This window comes from Microcebus murinus, chromosome 13 (genome assembly GCF_040939455.1).
Source record: "Microcebus murinus isolate Inina chromosome 13, M.murinus_Inina_mat1.0, whole genome shotgun sequence".
Classification (NCBI taxonomy): Eukaryota; Metazoa; Chordata; class Mammalia; order Primates; family Cheirogaleidae; genus Microcebus; species Microcebus murinus.
The window spans coordinates 35,816,091-35,826,014 of record NC_134116.1 but is presented as its reverse complement, the minus strand read 5'-3'; positions in this window follow the sequence as shown (position 1 = coordinate 35,826,014).

Genomic DNA, 9,924 nt, shown 5'->3' with positions numbered 1-9,924 from the left:
GGAGAGAGGCTGAAAGTCCTCATTTTCCCCAGCGCAGCTCTTCTCTCTTCCCGCTATCTACTAGAGTGGCATTGCCAGGCAATCCCAGGGATTTTGATTCTGTACCTATGAGAGATGTGATGCTTTTATGGGAGACATGAAAATCATCAGAAAGCCGCCATGCAAATTCAACATGATATTTATTGACCAGGCAGAGCAATAAAATAAATTCTTTCCACCCATGCTTGAGCTCCATTTTTATGGCATAGAGGGAAATAACAGTGACTGTCAGTTTTGTCCAAATGTTGTATAAAAGAAAAGTCAGCAATTTAGGCTGTGAGATGCACTGAATATTTCTCTGCTGTTCTCTGGTCAGTGAAATCTCTGCTGAATCTGTGAATTGCAGACCCGGAAGGAACCATTCCGTGGAATAGTTTTGCCTCGAGACTAGGCTTGCTCGTTCTTGGCTTCACGGCTAGTTGATGGCATAGATGGGACGAGCATCTTGGATTTTTTGGCTCCTACGCAATGCTTTCTGGGATAGTGGAAGCAGAAAATCAATTTCTATTTAAAAAGGTGAACTTTAAGTGTGAAATATGGTTAAGAACATCGTTAAGGAATAAGGCTGAAAGAATGAGAAATATGGTCTAGGGGTGTGGGTGCTAATTGCATGTCTGGCTATTTTGAACACTATCTTTACCCTCCCTGTCTCGTAAAAGGAGGTCAACATTCAATTGCTTCATAGCTGAGCCAAGTAACAAATATACAGTGGTATGTGTAAGGAATTACATGGGTGAATTTGGAGTAAGAATATTTTGCTCGTTGGCTCCACCCAGCTTTGAACCTGCTCTTTTTACACAAACTTTCTTCCCTCCATAGGCCTCCTGTGGGGTGACTTTTCTGCCTCTCCTTTTGTCCTCTCATCTGCATCACCATCTCGGTTCGTATTTCCTCCACTGAGTCCTAGATGTCTGTTCTAGTCCTTGCTGAGGTCTATTTCTTCCCTTTTCTTATAGCACTTTTTGACTGTTAGCCACAACCGAGCACTTGATCACACAGAGACTTTTATGGGTCACTATTGATTTCATATGAATTAATTTCTTCCTCAGGTCGAGGCACTGAATTTTGTGTTCTTTTTGTATCATCACAATACCTGCCACAAGGTGAGCTCAAGAACTATTTTTTTTATAGATTGCTAATTACATTTTAAATTGTTTAACTATATTTTAGTAACTCTGGTCATAAGGCCCAAGAACAAAGTAAGTTAATTTTAAGGTAAACATAAACATTTCTCGCTTGGAATTTAAAACACAGTACGGGCTGCTTCTTATAGGGCTCACCAGCCCCCTTGGGCACCTTATTCACAGGACCTCATTTATTCCTTCACTGCAGTCTTCCAGCTCGGTATTAATTTTTATGATTTTATAGGTAGTGAAACTGAGTCTCAGCAATTCACTCAAGGTCACTTGGCTAGTTAGTTGCAGGACCATGATTTGGAGCTAAGATTTGAATTCATGCCTACCTGGTTACAGAGATTGTACTTTTGATTAATTTAATTACAGAATCTGAACAGATCTTTTTTTCGTTTTGGGAAAACAGTGATTTAGATATCAGTAATATTTAATTAAAGTTTAATCTTAAATGTTTCACCTTAAAATGTAAAGGCAACCATGTAAAATGTAAAGATTTATTCTTTGGTCCTTGTGAATGACCATTATCAAGTCAGAAGAAATTGGGCCTCAGTTTCCCCTTTTGTGAAATGGAGGGAAAGGATAAAAGTTACTTCTTGGTCTAATAAACTAGTTTGACTGACAAACTGACCCTGTAACAGTGGTCTAACGTACAGAAAAGTGGGAACAAACCTTAGGCCACTTTTTTGTTTCTTTTTACTTTCTTTACTCATGCCCTAGGCAGTATGGCTATAGACACAGGTTTTTTTTCACCTTATGAATTAAAATCTCTTGTTGATAAACTTTACATATAAATCCATCAGTAATTAAATATTATATAAATTTCATTTTTTATGTATGAGCAAAAAGTTGTATCAAATTTTAAGAATCCTTTCCTGAAACTTGGGTGTAAACTATTTTTGCATTGTGAATGATTTTTTATTTTTGACCAGGTAAATGTGAAATCTTTTACAAAGTTGCTTTTATAAATATAGGTATATGATACGTTCTAGGAAATCTATCAAAATTCCAGATTGGCTAAGATCACCTCTCAAAGTCTGAAAGGTGGCGATTGGCTATGACCCAATATTCTCTTTAAATGCTTTAACTGGAAGCTTCTGAAGACAGGGTTGAATACATTTCAGAATTCATTCTTTAAGAGGTTTGCCATAGGGAACTCACCCAAAACAAACCTTTTCCTCTGGTAAGAGAACAAAATAAAGCTCTTTTAGCCACAATACTATTAATACTTCCATGTAGTCCTCTTGATATGAATGATTTCAAAACCTACCTTGAACTCTCTAAATCACAAATGCTGAGGGACAAGGTGAGTGAAAAACACAGAAAGAGTTGATTCACTTACTTCCCTGCACATTCTCCTAGCACTAGATTCAATGATCAAATAGACGTTGAAGTAAGAGCATAAAAAGTTTTCAAGTCACTACACAAATCAGTAGCAAACAGCACGAGCATTTCTATTTCTTGGGTTTTTCCTTATATTAAGTGACTACAGCTATCTGGACTATATGATTAAGGATTTTTTTAAAGGTCTAATTTATATATAGCTAAAGGGATAGGGCTTAAGTGTATAGTTTGAAGAGTTTTGACAAATGAACACACCTCTGTGACCTACACATAAGGGGCCTTTTGAAAATTCGTTTATCCTTCTACAGTAGCAAAATTTGAATATTTTGAATTTGGACATCATTTTTATTAAGACTTTCATTAAGACACCATTTCTGCTTTATCAACTTATTTTATATATTTATCAGCTTCTGTAGTTGAAACATTAATTTGGCTCATTAAGTTGGCTCATTAATTAGAGGTGTCTTTAAATAAGAGAATCTAAGATTTGAAATTTTATCAATGATTGCTTGATAATGCCTAGTATTATCCATGCCCCTAATGTAATGAAAATTTAATAGGCTTAATAGTAACTAAAAAATAAGACACAATCTATTATTTTCTGTTTATAGAAAATATAAGAAACATACATGTTACTGTCTACTAAAAGAAACATAGTTCAGTTACTTCAAGCTATGGTCTACTTTAATTAAAAGGTAACAATTAGCTCTCCTGCTTATGACTTAATTTTTATATTCCTTTTTTTGATGCATTTTTTTCAAAACACCAGTTTCAGTAAAAGAAAAAAATGAGTGTAACCTGGTTTACAATCTCCTTAAAACTGTTCTCAGAATTCTTTGGCACAACCTTAAAAAGATATTAGAAATTTCAATCTAAGCAGACAGTCCGACCTGTGCTTTCTTAGTTTGTTAGTGCACACTATATTTATGTAAATTATTTTCAGGCCATTTAGTCATGGAGAAAACACTATTATCACTTTATGTTAGAACAATCCTATCATATGTAGAACATTCTTTTGGGGGCTGTTATTTCATATGAGATATAATTTATGATGAATTTATACATTTCTATAACTCTAATTATTATCTTTAATTTGTACCTTTCCTGTTTTCATCCTTTGGATATCTGAATGGAATGTCCAAAGAGATATAACATATTAAAAGGAGGTTAAAAGAGAGAAGAGAGAAACTTGGGGCTTGTGAATAAAGTGAATAAACTGGTGAATAAAAGAGAATTGCTATTTTTTTTTAAAGAAAGGCAAAGTTCTTTTTAACACAGAATAGAGTATACAAGGGACACCAAAAAGGAGAATTTCCACAGCAGGCTTTTTTTTTTAACCCCCTTTTAATGATTATATTTAATGAAAAATATTTTTATTTCATTTCTGCTAATTATTAAGTTCCGGTAATGGAAATCTTTCCATCAAAATATGCTGACATCCCTAAAATGTTTCCAATCATGCTTTGAGATTTAATTGTAAGGAAATGGAACTATTTGAACCAAAATTTAAAGGGAACAAGTCATTTTCCTAAAAGTTTATTTATTGCACATTAAATGAACAATTTGATCTCTAGCTCAATTGTAAATTGAATAGCCCAGAGTTATGGCATAGCTTTGTCAAGGTAAGGGATCATCTGGGGCTTTCAAAGCCATGCCCAACTTCATAAGGCTGTTTATCTGCCTTACTGATACATGTACAAGAAATTCTTCTTCTCTTTCGGACCCTGCTAGGAAGAACAGTTATTGCTACCCGTGGAGAGAGCAGTTCTGAAAAGGCTTATCACCTATGAATTATCCAAATAAAATTACCTACACAGTCTCATGGGAAGTGCACAGGAGACTGGCTTCCTATGAGGACAGCAGGTGACGGGAGGCTGGCATTTGAGGGCAACACAGATGAGGCAGCAGTTACCAAGTAGCTTGCAGAAACGTAGGCAGCATACAGCAATAGGGAATCCAAAGAGTGGTTAATCCTTCAACTATCTACATAGTTTATATATTTCTATTGTGGTTTTAAAAAACCACATAATATAAAATTTGCCATATTAACCATTTTTAAGTATACAGTTCAATCCAGCGTTAAGTACATCCATAATAGTGTGCAACAGATTTTCATAACTTTTTCATCTTGCATGAAACTACAACTCTCTACCTAATGAAGTTCAACTTCCCATTTCTACCTACACTCAACCCCTGGAAACCACCATTTTACTTTCTGTTTCTATGAATTTGACTACTTTAGATACAAATGCAATCACAAGTACCTGTCTTCTTGTGATTGGTTTATTTCATATTATAAGCCTACTGTCCTCATGGTTCATCAATGTTGTAGCATGACAGGATTTCCCTTCTAAAAAGACCAAGTAATATTTCATTGTTTGTATATACCATATTTTGTTTATCCATTCATTCGTTGATGAGCATTAGGGGCGTTTCTACCTTTTGGCTCTTGGGAATACTACTACTATAGGTGTGAATGTGCAAAAAGCTCTTGTTGTCAATTCTTTCCAATAGATACCAGGATTGCTGGATCATATTGTAGTACTACTTTTAATATTTTAAGGAACAACCATACTGTTTTCCATAGTAGTTGCATCATTTTGCATTTATATTGTTTATATTTTAAAGTCTGCAAGGCTAGAAAAAAAAAGTCTCTCCTCAGAAATAGATTGGTAAATGCCAGGAGGCAGCAAAAGTGGACACAAAATGATAGGCTCACTTTTCTGAACTACCTAATTCTCTGGACACTTGGCCCAATAATTCTTTGTTACCTATTAACTCTTTGATGGCATCAAGCATATTACAATAATATATATGTCTGTATATGTATCTATATATCTATCTATTCTATCTATCTACCTACCTACCTACCTACCTATTTATTTTCAATGGAAAGGTTCTTAATTACCTAATTCTCCATTCCTGGTTGTAGAAGTCTGAGATTCAAGCATCCCTATGGGAACATTGAGCTCTCAGGTCCTAGATCTGAGAGCTTGAATAAGTTCAGAGATCTCTAAGTGGAGGCAGGTTGAGGGCTGGTCTATTGAGCTACATCCTGCCTTGTTCTAGGTTAATGTAGTCACTGGGCATGCCTGAAATTGCACAAGAAGAGTGCTAGTAGACCCATCTGAGGGTGTAAGGACATGGGAAGTCTCTTTCTAGAACAAGGCACATGCTTATGATAAATTTAAGGTAAATTACCTCTTTTAGACAAGTGGTAAGAAACATAGACCTGATATTTAGGTGAATTTGACAGTCAGGACTTTGATACAGATGTTTTCATGATATTTTTCCTATTGCAAGTTAGTTGAAAAAAATGCATAAATGATTATCATCACTAGAATATTTGCATGAAATATAATGCAAGAGCTGTAACATATTTAGATTACTTCTAATATCTTTATCCATCTGTCAACATACATTTTCTCAATGAATAATCCATATCTTGTGATAGAGTCAAATATTTGTTACTCAAATATTATTGTTACTCAGGTATATTTAATCATTTATATACAAGCAAATAAACAAGCAATTAATCTTTTATACAAATTTGGGGGGTAAGACATCACCCTTTATTATATATGCAGGTGTATTTTTAATATTATATTTTACTATATTATTATCATCATATTTTCAAATGTGATGTTTTAGGTCAACAAGCAAGATATTTGGTGGTTTAGATTTACCACCAAGAAATATACTGAGGAAATATTTCATCCCCTTTGTTTACCACAGGGTGGTTTCACTATTGTTACCAAATATTTTATATGCATTTTTTTTGGTGTAAAATTAGCTAGAGCACATGATATTTTAAGGAGCATTGTTTTTAAGAGGAATGTCTTTCCTGAAAATGTTTACCACTGGAGACAGCAACAATGTTTTGGGCTTAAAATTCGCTCTAAAAACAGCATATTTAAGTTATTTAATCTGAAATATATAAATGCAAATAGATTTGCCTAAAAAAACACAACTGGCCTTTTTTCTTTGGCATTCCAGCCATAACACAGCTTCTCTGAAGTCAAGAGAAGATCAAGTCTGAGAACAATGCTTTTCCCTTTACTCTAGGGAAAAGCTGAATTTGCTCCAGGGATAAGAAGCAAAGGCTAAATGTCATTGTCTTAGCAACATTTTCTCCAAATCGTTTAGAAGAACTTCCTATTTCCTAAAATATTTCTACTGCTTAATTTACCAATAACAAAAACCAATTTCCACCCTCCAGCTTTTAGATTTTTATAGTTACCAAATTTACTTAAGGCCTAGGCCATTAACAAAAGATGAGTTAGAGTCCAAAGCAGTCAATGGTAGTAGGCATTTTCAGTTGAAAAACTCAGTCATGTTTAAACACACATCAGCTCTAAATTGTAGACGTAGACATTGATGAAGGTCAAAAGTTAGTGATTCATTTCCTGTACTTGTCACTATGCTGCTTGTTACAACAGATTTCTGGAAGTGACTGACAACGGAAATAATCATCCAAAGGTCTTGCTCGTGTGGCATGAGCAAATATACTTCAGGCCCCAAACCATGAATTGTTTTGATTATTAGAAATCCTCATAGTAGAGGAGTAAGTGGATCAAAATATACAGGACCCTGTCTTCCCAAACAGTCCCAGACCAGATGTAGGGGGAAGAGGGCAAGCTAAATATGTAAGGGCTGGTCAGATAGGTGCGCCTTCTCATCCATGCATATGTGAGAATATTCATTGATATTTAGCAATGTTATAGTGGCTTCAGCTTGATTACATAATGTAACTTTTGTCTTCTTTAGGTGGCCTTTATTCCCTTAAAAGTACATTATAATAGATTTCTCCTTCTGTAGTTAATCATTGCTATTAATTTTTTGGGCTAAGATCCATCTGTTTTAGAGCAATGACATATCAACTCTCTTAGTTCTTAGGAAGGCCAGGTATTGTTCCGGGCCCCGAGGAATCATTTGTACCTGGTAGGCAATTATTCCAATACCTTCTTGCTAACAGTTATCCCTTTAAACCTCTGCACTAGAAAAGGACAGAATCATGCCTTTTTGCAAGGAAAGGGGTCTGGGAAAGAGAGAAGAGCATGGTCTTCAGCAACTCTGAATCCTGACCGTTTACTTAGCTGAGAAGCCTTAAGGGAATCATTTTACCTCAATATATCTTTGGGGTAAAGGGGAAAATAAAAATAGTGCCTCCATTATAAGACTTAAATTCTATAATGTTCGTAAATCATTCAGTATAGTGCCTATAATAGAGTGACTGTCTAGGAAATATCAGAGATTATTTTTATTAATGTATTTTCTGGTTCTTGGAAGGTAAATATTAAGATGAGGACACTATTAGGCTGCACGAGGGAGTCTCTTAGCAAGGGTGTGCTTCTAATAGGCTTGACGCATTTAGGGATGGATTAAAAGCTAAGTTTGTGCAATTATTGCCATTGGTGGTTGCACTGGATTGCCTTCTTTTCATGATCAACTACCTGATGACCAGGAAATGGGTAAGACTGACTGCCTTAGTGATTGATTCACTAGTCTACAAAGACATGGTCAAGGTCTTTATGACAATTCCACAATAACAACTTGAAAACAAATCAAGATAACTGAAAGCAATTAAAAAATAGCTTAGTAGACAGCAGATTTTTGCATCAAGTTTAGAGCTACAAAGACTTTAGTTTTTGTTTATTTCAGGAAGTTTTTAAAATATCCTTACATGCATGAAATGTGCTCTCGATAAGCTACTTTCAGAGAGGGGTATGTAAATAACTGGTCCATGATGATATCAGTTTCAGTTTTTACTTCTGAATGCCTCTTGTTAACTTTATATTTAATATTATGAAATATCTATACTATGGAACCACAAATTAACATGACTGATTCCTTTATATTTTTTGGATGTTTGTTGTGAAGAAGATGATAGTGTTGTGATGGAGAAATAGTTTCAGGTAGGAGCTTCCATAATGGTGGACATAAACCATCCACATTAGTGCAGATCTGAGACCAAAGTCGTATCAGAAATTTTGATAGTATGTAACTTATTAACCTTTCAAAAATACATACACAAAGCTATTTTTTTAAAAGTCAGCATTTATTGATACATCTGTCATATGCTAAAATAGAACTTTTAGCAACTCTGAGATGTTCTCAGAAATGATGAGACTTGGCTAACTGCATGCAGTGCCTCAAGTTCCGTCTTTGAGGAGCTCAACATGCACAGCTGGGTCTCGTTATTGATGCCAGTGGAATTTGTAGCACTATCTATTTATGACAGTTCCACACCTACTTTTACCTTTTAAGGTAAAGACCCAAACTCTGAATGCTTATTATACATAGACTTATATTTAGCAGAAAAATAATGATTTTTGCAAGCCAAAGAGGAACAGGAATTCAGTCTCCAGATGCTGTTTTTGAAAAGCAGCATCTAAATAATTGCTGCCCAATGTCATGTTAATGTTGTTGACTAAGATAATTTCAGCCTGTTTTCCTAAAGCCATCACGTAAAGCCAGATTTCTGTTTTTCAATATAATGTCTAAAATACTTGAATGTATAGTTGAAACTAAAATAAAATGAAGCTTCAAATATTACAAAGACATTGATGAAGTGGTTTGGTTTTATTAGAGTTTATATTTAAAGTCATGCCCTCCTTGCATTGTTGAGGAAATGTTTCAAGTTTTATATAACAAGTTTATATATAAATACACACACATATGTATATTTTTTAAAGTTTGCATCAACTTATATGTAATTGGCACTCTTGGAAAAGCTTCTTTATCCTGGGGTATTTTTTCTTCTCTGGGAGTCATCTTGACCACATAGAGTTGGACCTTCTCTCCCTGCCATTTTTGTACCATATGATCCAGCCTTACTGGTTCTGGCTGACGGTGGTGGTGAGTGGGGGATTACCTGACTCAAGCTGCCCAATCAAAACCTTTCTCTGAAGTTGTTTTATTGTTGCTATTTGTTTGTTTTTAAGTAGATCAGGGAAGCACTTTTTCGTGGGATATACTGATGGCCTCTAACAAATGGCAGGGTAGGTGCACAATTAGGATAATGCAGACAACTAGCCAGGAGGGGTGGAGAAGAGATCTGTTGACTTTGATTCCCTTATTCTAGCTTTTTTGAGGCCCAGCTGTAGCCCTACTTTTTCTTAGGGTTGAAATAGTGGAGTGTCTAAAAAATTCCTTTTTAAATCAAATTTCAGCAGGGCATCTTTCAATAGGCATAGCAATCAAAATAGGATTGTCACCATGTTTCAGAACTACACAAATTAGCTACCTATCTAAAATAAACCCCATTCCCTCTTTTTATCCCTGTTTACTCTGACAAATTGCACACTTTTCCATTTCATTGTGTCTACTTCATTCTACCAAAATACAAGCCTACATGAGGAATATGAAAGAAGACATGGTTTAGGACTCCCAGGATTAGATTACAAATAAC